This window comes from Gossypium arboreum, chromosome 8, assembly GCF_025698485.1.
Source record: "Gossypium arboreum isolate Shixiya-1 chromosome 8, ASM2569848v2, whole genome shotgun sequence".
NCBI classification, from domain to species: Eukaryota; Viridiplantae; Streptophyta; class Magnoliopsida; order Malvales; family Malvaceae; genus Gossypium; species Gossypium arboreum.
The window spans coordinates 98,900,128-98,919,746 of NC_069077.1; positions in this window are offsets into that span (position 1 = coordinate 98,900,128).

Sequence of the window (19,619 nt, forward strand, 5' to 3'; positions counted from 1 at the left end):
TATAGTATCATTTTTATTCTTTCAAACACATAGTTCCCTCCCATGAGCACTTGGCCGAATTTTCTTTTCTCTTCTAGCATAGCTTTAATATTTCATACACCCCATTCGGCCCTAACCATTCACTTAACTTATGTGTACAAATTCCATCTCAAAATTAAGAGTTGCAACTACAACTAGGTTACAACAATGCTCATCAATGACCGAATGTCTAAGCACAACTATACTACAAATTTATCCAACATCATTTAACTTTGCCCCTCACTATTTTTTTTCTAAACATCAAATACAAAGTGATTTACATATATATTTAACCAACCTTGCTAGCACACAATATTCCTTTACCGAATGTCATAAACCCGAGCCACATATATCGTTCATCAAGGCCCTTCATTGGCCACATTCGGCACCCTCCCCCCTTATGAACAAACCAATTTCAACCTTCAAGAAAAGTATATGTACCAAGAGCTTCAACTACTTGGCCAAATACCAAACCTCCAAACAATCAAATTTAATCCATGGAATGAATAGAACTTGAACTAATCACCTCATTTATATCTAAATTTCCAAGGATTTCAAAGTGCTTACCTCTTCCTAAGCATCAACCAAGCCGAATCATGCACAAAAATTTTCCCTTCTTCTTCCTCCTTCAAGTCACGGCAATGGAGAATAGAATGAGCATTTCTTCTCTTTTTTTTTTTTCCTCTTTCACTAACATTATTTTATCTCCAATAACCCAATATTTAATATAATATCTAATTAAGCATGTATATTGCCCATCAATATTCCTTCTTGGCCGGCCACTATAAATAAATTGGGCAATTTGACATGCAAGTCCACCTTTGAGTTAACATGCACTATTAAGCCATTTAAAATTAGCCTATCATATTTCACCATGTTTCACATTGATCCCTATTTAATAATTTCTCATACAATTGGTAAAATTAGAGAATGAAACTTCCACATGTGCATGTACACACAAAATAAGTATAGAATATAACAATCAATTATTTTTTTATGACTCGGTTTTGTGGTCCCCAAACCACTTTCCGACTAGGGTCATATTAGGGCTGTCACAACTCTCCCCCACTTAATAAATTTTCGTCCCCGAAAATCTTACCGGTAAATAGGTTTGGGTATCGCTCTCTCATAGAGTTCTCGGGTTCCCAAGTAGCTTCTTCGATCCCGTGTTTGAGCCATAACACTTTCACTAACGGAACCCTTTTGTTTCGCAACTCTTTCACTTCACGAGCTAGGATACGAATCGGTTCTTCTTCATAACTCATATCGGCTTGAATTTCGACCTCAGACGGAGTGATTACGTGTGACGGGTCGGACCTATATCGTCGAAGCATCGAGACATGGAAAACGTTGTGAATCTTTTCAAGCTCAGGGGGTAAAATTAATCGGTACGCTACTGGTCCAACTCGTTCGGACACTTCATACGGACCGATGAACCTCGGACTCAATTTTCCCTTACGGCCAAATCTAAGCACCTTCTTCCAGGGTGAGACCTTGAGAAATACCTTGTCTCCAACCTGATATTCAATGTCTTTTCTTTTCAAATCCGCATACGACATTTGGCGATCCGAAGCAGCTTTCAAACTTTCACAAATTACTCGAACTTTTTGCTCGGCATCTTTAACCAAATCAACCCCGAAGATTTTACTTTCACTAAGTTAGTCCAGAATAGTGGGGTACGGCATTTACGACCGTATAAAGCCTCGTAAGGCGCCATCTTAATACTTGATTGAAAACTATTGTTATAAGCGAATTCAATCAAGGGTAAATACCGTTCCCATGAACCACTAAACTCAACGATGCAACATCTCAACATATCCTCGAGGATCTGAATTATCCGTTCGGATTGACCATCAGTTTGGGGATGAAAAGTAGTGCTGGAATGCAGCTTGGTACCCAAAGCCTCTTGCAATTTCTTCCAAAATCGCGATGTAAATCTTGGGTCTCTATCCGACACGATAGAAGTAGGTATCCCATGCAATCGAACAATTTGGGAGATGTATAATTCTGCCAATTTATTGAGCGAAAAATCCGTACGCACGGGGATAAAGTGAGCCGACTTAGTCAGTCTATCCACAACAACCCAAATCGCATCTTTCTTACTTGCCGACACTGGTAACCTAGATACAAAATCCATTGTCACTCGTTCCCATTTCCATTCAGGTATCATGATTGGCTGAAGTAATCCCGATGGCACTTGATGTTCCGCTTTCACTTGTTGACATATCAGACACCTTGAAACAAATTCAGAAATGACTCGTTTCATACCGGGCCACCAAAATTGGCGTTTTAGGTCATTGTACATTTTAGTACAACCCGGGTGGACTGACATTCGACTACTGTGAGCCTCGTCCAGAATCTTCGAAACAAGTTCCGAATCCCTTGGAATACATAATCGACCCTTGAACGTCAAGCAATCATTGTCGTCAATCTGAAATTCCGATTCCTCATTCGAAACACATTCGACTCGTTTAGCGACCAATTCAGCGTCGACCTTTTGAGATTCAAGTATTTGATGAATCAATAATGGTTTGGCCTCTAATTCGACAACTAGCACCTCATCGGGTGAAACGGATAGGTGAGCATCCATCGCTCTCAAAGCAAACAGTGCTTTGCGACTTAAAGCATCGGCCACCATGTTGGCCTTTCCCGGGTGATAATCAATGATAAGTTCATAGTCTTTCAACAACTCAAGCCAACGTCTTTGTCGCAGATTTAAATCTCTTTGAGTCATCAAATATTTAAGACTCTTGTGGTCCGAATAAATATGACACCTTTCTCCAAACAAGTAATGTCGCCATATTTTTAAGGCAAACACTATGGCTGCTAATTCAAGGTCATGGGTCAGATAGTTTCTCTCATGCGGCTTTAGTTGTCTCGATGCGTAAGCCACAACTCGACCTTCTTGCATCAACACACAACCCAGCCCAAGCAAGGATGCATCACTATAAATGACAAACTCTTTGCCGGACTCCGGCTGTACTAGCACTGGGGCCTCGGTTAAACAGGTTTTTAGTCGATCGAAACTTTCTTGACAGCGTTCCGACCACTCCAACTTAACATCTTTTTGAAGTAGTTTCGTCATCGGTGCAGCTATCATCGAAAAACCTTTCACAAATCATCGATAGTATCCGGCAAGCCCCAAAAAAGCTCCTAAATTCGGTAACATTCGTTGGAGGTTTCCAATCGACTATGGCTGAAATTTTGTTCGGGTCCACCCTGACACCCGATGCGGACACCACGTGCCCAAAAAAGCTAACCTCTCTCAACCAAAATTCACATTTACTGAACTTTGCGTATAACTGCTTATCTCGTAAAATTTGCAACACTAGCCTCAGGTGTTCAGCATGTTCAGTTTCATCTCTCGAATAGACTAAAATGTCATCGATAAACACAACTACGAACCGATCCAAGTATGGCCTGAAAATTCTATTCATTAAATCCATAAATACCGTAGGGCATTAGTGAGCCCAAACGGCAAAGACTAAGAATTCGTAGTGACCATACCTCGTTCTAAAAGCAGTTTTGGGTATGTCCGATTCTCGAACCCTCAACTGATAGTAACCCGATCTCAAATCTATCTTTGAAAACACTGAGGCTCCCTTTAATTGATCAAACAAATCATCAATTCGTGGCAACGGATATTTATTCTTTATCGTCACTTTATTCAACTGACAATTGTCGATGCACAATCTCATGGTTCCATCCTTCTTCTTCACAAACAACACTGGTGCGCCCCATGGAGAAAAGCTCGGTCGAGCAAAACCTCTATCCGTCAATTCTTGCAATTGAACCTTCAATTCCTTTAATTCCGTTAATGCCATACGATACGGGGCTATTGAGATCGGCGTAGTACCCGGTACAACTTCGATGCCAAATTCCACTTCTCGAACCGGTGGCAATCCCGGTAACTCCTCAGGAAAAACATCTGAATACTCACAAACCACTGGTACTGATTCAAGTTTCCTTTCCGTCTCTTTACTCTCAAACACATACGCAAGGTATGTTTCACACCCTTTTCACATATCTTCGACGGTCATAGAAGATATTATCGCTGAACTCCTTTTAAATCGAGAGACTCGACTCGGACTACCTCATTATTTGCACTCCTCAAATCAATGGTTTTCCTTTTGCGATCCACCTTTGCGCATCATGTACGATCAACCAATCCATACCAAGAATAACATCGAATTCATCAAATGGTAGAAGCATCGATCGGTAGGAAAACAGATTCTCGAATTATTAGGGGCATCTCTTGCACACTTTATCAACGAGTACGTATTGACCCAAAGGGTTTGACACTGAATTACGAACTCAAGAGACTCAACAGTAGAGTCTTCTTGGATGCTAAGGTTTCACATACATATGAATGAGTAGAGCCAGGGTCAATCAATGCAATCACACTAGTATCAAAGAGAGTAAAAGTACCAGTGATAACGTCAGGGGAGGATGCCTCCTCTCGTGCGCGGATGGCATATGGTCTAGCAGGAGCACGGGTCTCGGATCGAACAATCGTATCAGAGGCTCCTTTCTGATTACCACCCCTACCTCCAGAAATTCTCGGGGGCCTACCTCTAGCCGTCGTTCCACTAGGTCTTGCACCTTGCATCTTATTCTTCTCATCTAGCTCCGTGCAATCTCTAATGAAGTGGTCTTTCGAACCGCATCCATAACAGGCCCTGTTAACAGACTTACCCCAACATTCACCTAGGTGTCGTCTTCCACATTGGGGGCATTCAGGTTTCCCTTGACGATTATTGCCCACACTAGCTACCGAAGTGGCTCGGGAGTCCGTCAATGGTCGGGCTCTGATGGAAATTCCCGCAGTCGCCCTCAACTTACTAGTGTCCTCCCTGAACTTCTTTACAGTTGAGAACGGAGCTTTACTCGTCGATATTTTACGATAATCTCTTGCTTCAAATTCAGCCTTCTTCTTCTCCATTACAAGTTCTTCCGCCTTGCAGGCTCGTTCGACTAGTGTTACGAACTCCTTTATCTCCAAAATACCCACTAGTAGCTTTAAATCTTCATTCAATCCTTCTTCAAATCTTTTTCACATAGCAACCTCATCAGCCACACACTCCCGAGCATACCGACTAAGTCTTACGAACTCATGTTCGTATTCAGATACTGTCATACGGCCTTGCTTGAGCTCCAAGAATTCCTTACGCTTCTGATCGATGAACCGTTGACTAATATATTTCTTCCGAAATTCCGTTTGAAAGAAATCCCAAGTAACTTGTTCCTTTGGGACTATGGAAATTAAGGTCCTCCACCAATAGTAGGCTGAGTCTCGGAACAAGGATATAGCACACTTAAGACATTCATCGGTGTGCATGACAGTTCATCAAACACTCGAATGGTGTTATCAAGCCGTAACTTCGGCCCTTTCGGCATCATCGGTAACTATGGCCTTGAACTCCTCGGCCCGGCGCTTCCTAATCAAGTCCACGGTGGTTTACTCAAACCTCACAGGATCATGAATCAAGGCATTGCGGGCTCTTGGGGTGGAGTATTTAAATTCGGGAATGGTTGGACAGCCGGATTGGTTCGGGCATATTGCGCGACCCACTCATTCATCATGGTGAAGAAGGCTTGTTTCGCCCCTTCATCTTGATTATTCGCGGATGACTGAGGCTCAACAGGCGGTGTCCCTTACGCAGGAGCAGCCGCTACACTTTCAACCTCATCCGCCAAGGGTCTCTCTACCCCGGGTTCCATTTGCTAATCAAAACAAAAATTTCAACCGTCAGAAGTCATCACACATTTAAACATTAACATTCGGCATGTATAGCTAGACTCATACGCACTATGGTACTCCTAGAACCGACTAAACCATAGCTCTGATACCAACAAAATTGTGACACCCCATACCCGATACCGTCGTCGGAGTCGGACACGAGGAGTTCACAGACTAAATTCGGTTGTCACACAGACCATTTCAACATTTCTAGACAAGCTGGCTAACTGCGTCACTGTCACCTTAAAAATCATATCTTGAGTTCAAGAACTCGAAAACCAGTTCCGTAAATTTTTCCTGAAGCTAGATTCATAATTCCATCTACAAATTTTTTTCTAAAATTTTTGGTCGAGCCAATTAGTACAGTTTATTAGTTAAAGTCTCCCCTGTTTCAGGGTTCGACTACACTGACCTTTGTGCGTTACGACTTGGATATCTTCCTGTACAGGGCTCCAACACTTATGACGTTTGTTTCTAATGAAACTAGACTCAAAGGGAAATCTATACATATAAGGTATGACTTCTAATTGTTTCTGGATAATTTATGGTAAATTTTCAAAGTTGGAGCAGGGGATCAAGAAACCGTTCTGGCCCTGTTTCGCGAAATATTGAATATCTCTTAAAATCCGACTCATATGACCGATTCGTTTCTTCCATATGAAAGTAGGTTCATCAAGGTTCAATTACATAATTTATTCACTATTTAATTCCATTCCTACTATTTTTAGTGAATTTTTCACATCCACATCACTGCTGCTGCCAGCAACTATTTTAAGGTAAACTTTACCTATTCCATGATCCTCCATGGATCAACTAAGGTTTGTCATACATTTACCCAAAAATGATCATGAATAACCATGTCAAGAGTATAACACCGAAAATAATCAGCCATGGCATATGGCCTAATGATCAATTAAACCCCAACTATTCCTCATCCAAAACCGAACATTTATGCCATTTTCGCATGGCTAAAAGGTTACATACCAAATTTCAAACAAACATAATAACCTATACATGCCGAAATGTTCTCCTAAACCAACTAAGAAGAAAGTACCAAAGTTGCTAGCCGGTGTGATGACTTGGCGACGGTCCCGAGCACACAAAATGGATCAAGAACCTAAAAGCAACAAGTAAGCACACCAAATGAGTACATAACTCAGTAAGTCATAAGCATTACTCTACCGTCCAACAATAATACTCATAAGGGAAAAACGAATAATACGAAAATCAAATTTTTGCAACCATAGCGAACGATGCTAAAATCTCTTAAATTTATTTTTGGCTCGATCTCATGCCAAGTCAGCCCCAATCGATTTAGATCCATTACCTCAAATTGGGACACACGATGCACTAGATGAATTTTTGCATTCACCGCACAACATCCATTTCGAAATTTGGATAGTAGCTCAATCACTTACCTCGTTCATGCACAATTTATATCGACAATCGAATGTTGCACACATCGTGCTTATTATGTTCGCACACATAGTTCCATAATAAATCGCACACATAGTGCCATAGTAAATCGCACACATAGTGCAATTGAGATTCCCTCATGCTTCAATCTCCCAATCGGCACACTTAGTGCCCCATAAAGTTGAGCTCGCACACTTAGTGCCATACATCTCAAGTTTGCACACTTAGTGCCAATCTCGTCACCGTACTCACTTATTGCTCGCACACTTAGTGCCGAACCAAACTCTCTACACATTTCACTACCCCTTTTTCATTCAACAATATCATCTTTCCATACACATACATTTGTATACATTTCATCTCATTAAACACATTTGCATAGGTATTTCGATCATTTAATCAATACCAAATATATGCTTAATGACTTACCTTGTGTTGGGCAAATAATTCCAAGTCGGCTACTCAATGACCTTCGATTTCCCTTTGTTGGACGCCTCTCCTTTAGGATCTTGAGCTTAAACAAATAAAGGAACTCATTCAACCGCTTTGGTACATACATTGGTATCCACATTTTAATGATCTTATGACATACGGAACAACATGGTAAAATTTTTATCTTGCTACCTTATGTTCTTGGCTATTCGGCTAATAGCCTTATGCAATTACCATGCTATCAAAAATCCAATCACACATATACATATACATATTCGTATATTAGGTAACCACCCTTACTAACTACCCATTTTAGTTGATTTTATACAATCAAAGGCAATATCATAAATGGGTATACATATATAGCCGAATGTGCTAAAACTGATCTAACATCACCTATACCCTTGATTGAATGGCCGAATACCTATACTATCAATTATAGTATCATTTTTATTCTTTCAAACACATAGTTCCCTCCCATGAGCACTTGGCCGAATTTTCTTTTCTCTTCTAGCATAGCTTTAATATTTCATACACCCCATTCGGCCCTAACCATTCACTTAACTTATGTGTACAAATTCCATCTCAAAATTAAGAGTTGCAACTACAACTAGGTTACAACAATGCTCATCAATGACCGAATGTCTAAGCACAACTATACTACAAATTTATCCAACATCATTTAACTTTGCCCCTCACTATTTTTTTCTAAACATCAAATACAAAGTGATTTACATATATATTAAACCAACCTTGCTAGCACACAATATTCCTTTACCGAATGTCATAAACCCGAGCCACATATATCGTTCATCAAGGCCCTTCATTGGCCACATTCGGCACCCTCCCCTCTTATGAACAAACCAATTTCAACCTTCAAGAAAAGTATATGTACCAAGAGCTTCAACTACTTGGCCAAATACCAAACCTCCAAACAATCAAATTTAATCCATGGAATGAATAGAACTTGAACTAATCACCTCATTTATATCTTCCAAGGATTTCAAAGTGCTTACCTCTTCCTAAGCATCAACCAAGCCGAATCATGCACAAAAATTTTCCCTTCTTCTTCCTCCTTCAAGTCACGGCAATGGAGAATAGAATGAGCATTTCTTCTCTTTTTTTTTTTTCCTCTTTCACTAACATTATTTTATCTCCAATAACCCAATATTTAATATAATATCTAATTAAGCATGTATATTGCCCATCAATATTCCTTCTTGGCCGGCCACTATAAATAAATTGGGCAATTTGACATGCAAGTCCACCTTTGAGTTAACATGCACTATTAAGCCATTTAAAATTAGCCTATCATATTTCACCATGTTTCACATTGATCCCTATTTAATAATTTCTCATACAATTGGTAAAATTAGAGAATGAAACTTCCACATGTGCATGTACACACAAAATAAGTATAGAATATAACAATCAATTATTTTTTTATGACTCGGTTTTGTGGTCCCGAAACCACTTTCCGACTAGGGTCATATTAGGGCTGTCACAATCTTTTCTAACTCAGATGGTAGCCTCAATCTATAAGCAACTAGTCCAACTCGATCTATGATTTCATACGGTCCGATGAACCTCGAACTCATCTTCCCCTTTTTACCAAATCGAAACAGTTTCTTCCACGGAGTTACTTTCAAAAACACTTTATCACCGATCTCAAATTCGATATCTTTTCGTTTTAAATCCACATAAGATTTCTGACGATCAGAAGTAGCTTTTAGACTATCTTGAATTACTTTATCTTTCTGTTCTGTTTTTTTTATGAAATCAACACCATAAACTTATTCTCACTGAGCTCAGGCCAGTACAACGGAGTTCTACACTTTCTACCATATAAGGCTTCGTACGGTGCCATTTTAATACTCGATTGAAAGCTATTATTATAAGCAAATTCAATCAGAGGTAGATACTATTCCCATGTACCTTCAAACTCAAGAATGCAACATCTCAACATATCATCGAGTATCTGAATAATCCATTTAGATTGACCATATGTTTGCGGATGAAAAGCAGTACAAAAGTGCAATTTAGTACCTAAGGCATCTTGCAACTTCTTCTAGAATTGTGAGGTAAATCTCGGGTCTCTGTCAAACACTATCGACAATGGTACACCATGCAATCTCTCGATATCATAAATATAAAGCTTAGCTAACTTATCAAGTAAGAAATCAGATCGTGCTGGAATAAAATGAGTTGACTTCGTCAATCTGTCAACTACAACCCAAATTGCGTCTTTCTTTCTCGGAGATAGGGGTAAGCCCGAAACAAAATCCATGGTCACTCGATCCCATTTCCACTCCGAAATAATAATCGGTTGTAATAACCCAGATGGCACCTGATGTTCAGCTTTAACTTGCTGACATATTAAACATTTAGAAACAAAATCAGAGATATCCCTTTTCATTCTAGACCACCAATACTATTGTTTTAAGTCATTATACATTTTCGTACTTCCTGGATGTACAGAAAATCTACTACTGTGAGCTTCACTCAAAATTGTCCAAATTAATTCTGGATTTCTCAGAACATAAAGTCTATTTCTGAATCTCAGACAGTCATCAACATCTATTCGGAATTTAGAATCAGAATTACATTGAGTTCCTTTAGCCATAATCTCATTATCAATCTTCTGAGCTTTGATAATATGTTGTAAGAACAAAAGTCTGGCTTTTAATTCAGCTAAAATTGAACCATCATCAGACAGAACTAAATGAGCATTCATTGCACTCAAAGCAAATAACGATTTTCGACTCAAAGCATCAGCAACAACATTTTCTTTTCCCAGGTGATAATCAATCACAAGTTCGTAGTCTTTTAGCAGTTCTAACCATCTTCTCTGTCACATATTCAAATCTTTTTGTGTCATTAAATACTTCAAACTTTTATGATCAGAAAACACGTGACATTTCTCACCAAACAGATAGTGACGCTAGATCTTCAAAGCAAACACAATGGCAACTAACTCAAGGTCGTGTGTCGGATAGTTCTTCTCATGCAGCTTCAACTGTCTCGAAGCATAAGCAACAAATTTTCCTTCTTGCATTAAAACACAATCTAATTCATTCAACGAAGAATCACTGTAAATAACGAATTCTTTACTTGACTCAGGTTGTACCAACACCGAAGCTTTAGTTAACAGAGCTTTTAACCGATCAAAAATTTTCTAACATTTCTCAGACCATTAAAATTTCACATCTTTCTGAAGCAATTTTGTCAACGGAGTTGCTATTACAAAGAAATCTTTTACAAATCGTCTGTACTAATCGGCAAGTCCCAAAAAACTGTGGACTTCAGATACATTCCTCGGAGGTTTCCAATCCAAAATAGCTGAAATCTTGCTCGGATCAACTCAAATACCGGAGGCTAATATAATATGACCCAAGAAACCAACTTCTCGCAACCAAAATTCACATTTACTGAACTTTGCATACAACTGTTTATCCCGCAGAGTCTGTAGCACTATTCTCAGATGTTTGGCATGCTCAGATTCATCACAGGAGTAAATCAATATGTCATCAATAAATACAAAAACAAATTGATCTAAATACGGTTTGAAAATTCTATTCATTATATCCATAAAAATAGTAGGTGCATTCGTTAAACCAAAAGGCATAACTAAAAATTCATAATGCCCGTACCTCGTTCTGAAAGTAGTTTTCGAAATGTCAGAGTCCTTTACCCGCAATTGATAGTAACCCGATCTTAGATCTTTCTTTGAAAACACAGTAGCACCTTTCAATTGATCGAATAAGTCATCAATTCTAGGCAGAGGATATTTGTTCTTTATAGTCACTTTGTTAAGCTGACAGTAATCAATGCACATTCTCATTATGCCATCTTTCTTTTTCACAAACAGGATAGGAGCACCCCATAGTGAAAAGCTCAGTCTAGCAAATCCTCGATCTGTCAATTCTTGCAACTGAGATTTTAATTCTTTTAACTCAGTTGGAGCCATTCTATACGGAGCTATCGAAATCGGAGTAGTACCAGGTACTAATTGAATGCTAAACTCAACTTCTTGAATCGGAGGCAAACCCGATAGTTCTTCAGGAAACACATCAGAAAATTCGCAGACAACAGGCACTGATTCAACTTTCCTATCATCCACTTTCGAGTCTAACACATGAGCTAAGTAGGCTTCAAAGCCTTTCTTCACAAATTTTCATACTTTCATTGCAGATATCACAGCTGGTAGTCCATTCAGATCACTAGACTCAACTCGAATTATCTCATCATTCTTACGCCTTAAATCAATGACTTTTCGTTGCAATTCACAATAGCATCGTGTAAAGTTAACCAGTCTATTCCCAGAATTATATCAAATTCATTGAAATGTAAAAGCATCAGATCAGTAGGAAAACAAATATCTCGAATCATTAACGGGCAATTCTTGCAGACTTTATCAACCAAGACACTTTTGCCTAAGGGGTTCGATACTCTAATTACGAATTCAGTAGACTCTACAATCAAAGTCTTACTGTGTACGAAATTTATACAAATATAAGAATGCGTTGATCCAAGGTCTATCAATGTAATCACAGAAGTATCATAGAGAGTAAAAATACCAGTAATCACGTCTAGAGACGAGGCTTCCTCACGAGCTTAGATAGCATAGGCTCTGGCAGGTGCTCTGGCTTCAGATCTAACTACAGTATCCCTAGTGGCTCTTTGACCACCGCTAACATTTCCCGTATTTTTAGAAGGTCTACCTCTAGCTGAGGTGTTGTTCGGTCTCAAATTTTGTACATTCTCTTGCTCAGCAGGTTCAGAACAATCTCTTACAAAATGGTCCAGTGATCCACATCGGAAACAGGATCAGTCATTCAATCTACAATTTCCTGAATGTCTTTTACTATAGTGTTTACATTCAGGTCTCTCAGACCAGACATTCCCGACACTTGCAACAGAAGTAGCAGGAGTTCTGAAATTCGAATGCGATCTAGCTCGATCTCGATTCGAATGTCCCACATTAACCTTTGGACGGCTTTGATCATCTCGAAATTTCTTTGACACAGACTGAAATGATCTACTCGAAGATCTCTTTCTAGCATCTCTAGCTTCAGAATCAGCTTTTCTTTTCTCTTTACTTAATTCTTCAGCTTTACAAGCTCGCTCAACAAGCACTACCATTTCTTTAATTTCCAAAATTCCAACTAACAGACGGATATCTTCGTTTAGCCTATCTTCAAACCTTTTGCACATTATTGCTTCATTCGATACACATTCACGAGCATACTGGCTCAATCTCACAAATTCATGTTCGTATTCAGTAACAGACATACGACCTTGTTTAAGCCCAAGAAACTATTTGCGTTTCTGATCAATGAATCTCTGACTGATATATTTCTTCCAAAATTCAGATTCGAAGAAATCCCACGTAACTCGTTCAGTCGGAACCACAGACGTCAAAGTTTTCCACCAATGATAACCCGTATCTCTCAGAAGTGAAACAGCACACTTTACACATTCTTCAAAATTCAGAGACATTTCATCAAACAATCGTATTGTATTCTCTAACCAGAATTTGGCTCTTTCAGCGTCATCATTTGTTGTAGCTCGAAACTCTTCAGCTCCATAATTTCTAATCTTATCAACTGGTGGTTTACTTGACTAAACCAGATTCACAGAGGGCATGACAGGAACTTGAGAAAGATTAACCGGGGGTAGAGGTTGTTGTACAATCGTATTGGTTCTAATATATTAGGTGAACCATTCATTCATCATCTAATAGAAGGCTTGCTTAGCCTCACCATCAAGGCTACTCATAGCCGGTCTAGAATCAGCTTGCACCGTCCCTTGCACTGGAGTAGGCGCATTACTTTCTACATCATCAGCTATAGCTCTATCGGGATCCATTTGCTATATAAAAGCACATTTCAAAGTCAAGATTCATCACACTATCACAGATTCAGATATATGGCATGTATAGCTAGACTCACATACGCTATGATAGTCCTAGAACTGACTAAACCATAGCTCTGATACCAATAAAATATAACACCCTAACCTATAACCGTCATCAAATTAGGGTTACGAGGCATTACTAGACAGACAGAACATTTTAGACCAATTCAGAAACATAAAACATTAATACATATGCAATCATTAGCAATTCATCTCTTAAGATGGTCTACGAGACCTAAAACATATTTTTAGGGACGGTCAGAACTAAGCCGAACTCACTCATAAATTTCAGAACTTAAAAAATTTTCTTTCAATTCTGTTGAGGTCACACAGCCTTGTGTCCAGTCCGTGTGCCTCACACGGGCATCAGACACACCATGTGAACCAGCCGTGCCAAAACAAGGCACCCTACTGATTTTCTCCCACGGCCATCAGACACGCCTGTGTGCTATGGCCGTGTGAAACTTAGCTAGCTACTGACTTGAGCCCACGACCATATGACATGCCCATGTGCTATAGCAGTACGGATCTTAAGAGGGTACTGATTTTCTTACACTGCCACAAGGCACGCATGTGTTCTCTGTCCGTGTGGCATAATGCAGGCTTGGTTTAAGCCAACTTGTCAGCCCATTAAGGATTATCCCTACAAGCCATATCAAACAACATTTGTACCTAAATTTTCAACCAATTCCATACTCATAACATGCTTTATTATAACTAAAACATATTAGCTTATAAAACACTACAACCATACACCATTTGGCACAACACCATCAACCAAACACCAAAAATATATACAACATTTCATTTGCTAGCCAACTCTCATGGCATAATATATACACATCAAAACTTATATACATAGACCTTCTAGCCTATACATTCCATACTAAATAACATTTACACTTTCAAAAGTACCAAGATGAGTTCGATAGTGTGGTGGCGATCCTCGACTATTCCTGAGCCTTCAGTAGCTATGATAACTGTAAACTAGACAGTAATCACAAAGAGTAAGCTACAAATAGCTCAGTAAGCCAAATACAATTAGTCTAATTGTTAAAGCATTTAAAGTAAAGTCATTAGCAAGAATTTATCATCGTTTCACATAGTAACTCATGAGCCTAACCATGCTCATTTGCTTGTATACATATCATATTTCTTTTCCATGATTTCGTACATACTCCACATTCATTATTTTACAAAAATAGAGTCTTACATATTCAAAAATTTAGTACGATACAAACGTACCTGTATAGATTATACATTTTATATATTCATTCTCATATTTCGTTCGCTATCATCAGACTGTTCAGAAATGATACAGATACTCATAAAATGTACAATGCCGACGTCCTGGACGTGGTCTTACATATAATTCAATATCGATGCCTCTGTCTGTGACAGCCTTAAAACGACCCTAGTCGAAATGTGGTTTCGGGACCACAAAACCAAGGCATAAAAATAATTTAATATTTATTTTATTGCCTATAATGTGTGTTAACTCATGTGTGATATTTTTATGCTTTGATTTAGAATTATAGATGTGAATTTCACTAGAAAGGACCTAGTAATAAACTTTGAAAGTATGAGGGAAATGTGTGATGACTAATTAAAGGATGCATGCAAAACAATGGACTTGCATGTCAAATTTCCCCCTAGCTAGTGGCCGGCCATGACAAGGATTTATGGGCAAAAATCATGTCATGAAACATGTTTGGTAAATGGGTTATGATGGAAAGAATAAAATAAGGGTATGGAATAAACAATTAATGTTAGTAGATGAGAAACAAAAAAAAAAAAAGTGTCCATCTTCCTCCATAGCTTGGCGAATGTCCTAAAGGAAGAAAGAAAAATTTTGTTCATCTCTTTTCACTCTCTTGTTGGCCGAAAATACTAAGGTTAAGGAAGGAGTTTTGCTTCATACTTGGTTTGGAAGAGGATTAGGAAGAGGTTGGCTAAACTTGCATCAAGATTAAGGTATGTTTGAGGTTCATGCATGTTTTTAGTTGCTAGCTTAATGTTCTTGTTAGCCCATGGTTCAAATCCTTGTTATGTCATGGGAATGAAATTGCCAAAGTGAATGTGGTGTTGATGCCATTGCATGTTAAATGACAAGCTTGAAAGTGATACATGTGATGGAGGATTGAAGATTCTTAGATTTTCTTTTAGCATTTTTTTGAATGAGATACTAAGTTCTTTGTTTCACCATGACCAAATTGAAATGGTGTGGTGTTGTGGTATTCGCCATGATATATCCATAAGTATAATTCATGCATGTTGCATGGTAAGTAAGATTTAAGCTTTGGAAATGTGTATATATTTGGATATAAGCCATTTGAGAATTCGCCCTTGCACCTACATGAATATATGTTTGCACATGATGGATTGGTATGACATATATACTAATTCAAAGTGTATATTTGCTTGTGATGATGTGTTGATTATGAAGTAAATAAGAGATGTGCAATGAATTATGATATGTAATGTGTTAGTAGTAAAATGTATGCTGTTTTTTTTGTGTGGTATTAAGTGTATATTCGCCACATGAGGGGTAATTAGTGTGCATGCATTCGGTTTGAGGCAAGCATATTGATGCCTATTCTTGGCTTAGAAAATTGCTAAGAGGAATATTAACTAATGTGTTGAGTTCGATTTATGATTTCGTACATATACAACTTTGATGCCTAATGTATATAAGGGCCAAGTACTTTGAACTTCACGTTGATGTTTGAATGTATTGAATTGCTTGTTGTGATGTAAAAATGTGCATGACCATTGTGTATTTGAGCTAAAGGATGGCCATATGACCATTTACACTCCTTGTCATATTCGCCATAAGCTATCATGATGAGATTTTAATAAGTTAAATTTGTGTAAATTAGCTCAAGAGCAAAGGGAGCTAAATCCGATAAAGGGAAGGAAAAAGTAGTTGAATAGCCGTCGAAATCGCTCGACAACATCCAAGGTAAGTCTTGAGTGATGACCCTACTTGAATTATATCAAAATTATGCTCCTTGTTTGTGTGGCCATTGAGCCGAATAGTAAAGGTTGATAAATATTTTGTGTTAGAGCTTTAGTAACGAAAATGAACTATGGACGTGTCTTGAATATTGATATATGTGTAAGTGAACATTGAAAATATATCCGGGCTAAGACCCGAAGGCATTCGTGCGAGTTGATATATCCGGGCTAAGACCAAGGCATTCGTATGAAGTTGATATATCCGGGCTAAGACCAAGGCATTCGTATGAAGTTGATATATCCGGCTAAGACCAAGGCCTTTGTGCAAGTCACCAAATCCGGTTATGACCAAGGCAATCGTGAAGTCGCTATATCCGGTTAAATCCGAAAGTATGTGATTCGGAAGTGAGCAATCTTGCTGTGAAAATTTCAGCTTATACACTTGTGAAAAATTCCAGCAATGAGGTATGTTTGTATGTACTTGTACTAATTGAATTCTTACAAGTAAGTATGCGCTAAGTTGATAAACGAGCTACCGGCCTTGGGCTAAGTTGTTCTTTTGTGCATGAACATAAGGGTCGGTGATGTGAAATAAGTATGAGTATGGGAATGTGAATTAGTAAAGTGGTTTAATTAGCCATGTGAATAAAATACCTTAGTCAAAGCTGATTTCATTGCTTGAGACTTACTAAGCATTAAAATGCTTACCCGCTGCTTTGGCTCTCTGTTTTATAGGTTTCGCTCGTTAGCTATCGGATTCGGGATCAAAGAAGTCAAGTCATCCACACTATCGAAGCCCCATTTTGGTACAAATTTTGGTTGAACTTTGAAATGGCATGTATAGGACCATCCTTTGTCGAAGGTCATGTACCTTCCGGTTTGTGTAAACTTGGATAGCCATGCGAAAATGGCTTATATCGTTTTAGCATAGAACTATAATCGTTTGTATGTTGACCCTTATGAGGTATGGAATTATTTTGAAACGATTAGCCATTGGAATGGTTAATCATGATCACGCTTTGTGCTATGTATGTAAAAAGGGCCAATTGAATCATGGAAAGTATGAAATAGGTAAAGCCTACTAAAGGCAGATGCTGACAGCAGCAGTGACGTGGATGTGAAAAATCACTAAAAATAGTAGGAATGGTATTAAATAGCAAATAAATTATGTAAGTGTACCTTGATGAATCTACTTTCATATGGAAGAAACGAAATGGTCATATGAGTTATAAGTTAACAGATTTTAAAGTTCTTGTGAAATAGGGCCAGAACGGTTTCTGGATCCCCTGTTCCAACTTTGGAAAATCATTGTAAATTAACCAGAGATAATTGGGAGTCATTCCATATATTTGTAGATTCCTCTCTGAGTCTAGTTTCTATAGAAACAAACGGCATTAGTATTGAAGCCCTGTACAGGGAGATATCCAATTCGTAACGCACAAAGGTCAGTGTAGTCGATCCCTACAACAGGCGAGACTTTAACTAATAAACTGTACTAATTGGCTCGACCAAAAATTCTAGAAAAAAATATGTAGATGGACATATGAGTCTAGTTTCAGGAAAAATTTACGGAACTGATTTTCGAGTTGTAAAACTCAAGTTATGAATTTTGGAGCGACTAGTACTCAGATTGGCAGCTTGTCTGAAAATTGTCAATAAGTGGGTTGAAGTTCGTTAACACCTCGCGCTCGACTCGGCGACGGTCTCGGGTTCGGGTGTTACAATTTTATTGGTATCAGAGCTACGGTTTAGTCGATTCTAGGACTACCGTAATGCGTTTGGGGTCTAGCTATACATGCCATTTTATGTGATTATATGATAGTGTGGTGATTTCTGACGTTTGAACTTGTGTTTATTTATAGTAATGGATCCCGATCCCAACCGAGCGATAGCTGATGATGTGGAGAGTGTGGCGCCTGCTCCCGCACAAGGGACAGCGCCGGCGGACTCTCAACCTGTTGCTAGCAATCCGAATGATGAGGCTAGGCAAGCCTTTTATAGCGTGATGAATGATTGGTTCAACCAATACATTCGAACTAATACGACTGTTCCACAACCTCCATTCCCAACAAACACAGCCCCCATACCTACAATGCCTCCGGTAACTGACCAAATAAGGTCGAATAAGCCCCCAGTTGATAGAATCCGAAAACATGGGGCTACTGAATTTAAAGCTACGGATAGCGATGATGCCGAGCAAGCGAATTTTGGTTGGACAACACGATCCGCACTCGATGAGCTATCTTGTACACCGATGAATGCCTAAAGTGTACCATCTCCTTGCTACGTGATTACGCCTACTATTGGTGGAGTACTCGACTTTGTTGTGCCCATGAACAAGTAACTTGGGAGTTCTTCCAAACCGAAGTTTGGAAAAAGTATATCGATCGAGATTTATGGACCAAAACGAAAGGAATTTCTCGAACTTAAACAAGGTTCCATGTCGACATCGACTATGAACGAAAATTCGTGAGGCTTGGGCGATGCTGCGAGAATGCATTTCTTGAAGGCGTGATGTGTAAACGCTCAAGATGGACTGAATGATGAGATAAAGTCGTATGTTGGCATTTTGGAAATCCGAGAGTTTGTGACTCTCGTCGAGCGAGCGATGCAAAGCCGAGGAGTTTAGTATGGAGAAAAGGAAAGCGGAAGCGGGAGCAAGGGAGTTTCAGAAGAGGTATTCGGGAAGCCCTTCCAAGATCATCAAAGAAACTTAGAGATGGCTTAGGCCGATCTAGAGACACCGGGCTTTTCTAGACGAGATCGCGATCGACCCCTGTGACCACACGAATCACTTCGATCGCCATGAGTGGGAATGATCGACGAGAGAGGACGGAGTGCGAGATTGTGGCAAATGGCATTTTGGAAGTCTGTAGATTCCGTGACCGCTCTGTTACAAGTGTGGATCGGTTGACCACTTCATTAAAGATTGCCCGAGGTTGTGCGAGCAGAATGTAGATCGGAGGGAAACCGGTACTACCACCGCCGAGGTAGACCATCTGGAAATACGGGCAAGGCTAGTGGTGGTCGAGAGGATCTAGAGATCTTTGCGACCAGATCCGAGGCTCAAGGCCCAGCTAGGACTTATGCTATACGCAAGACGCGAGGATGCCTCCTCGCCGGATGTTATTACTGGTAC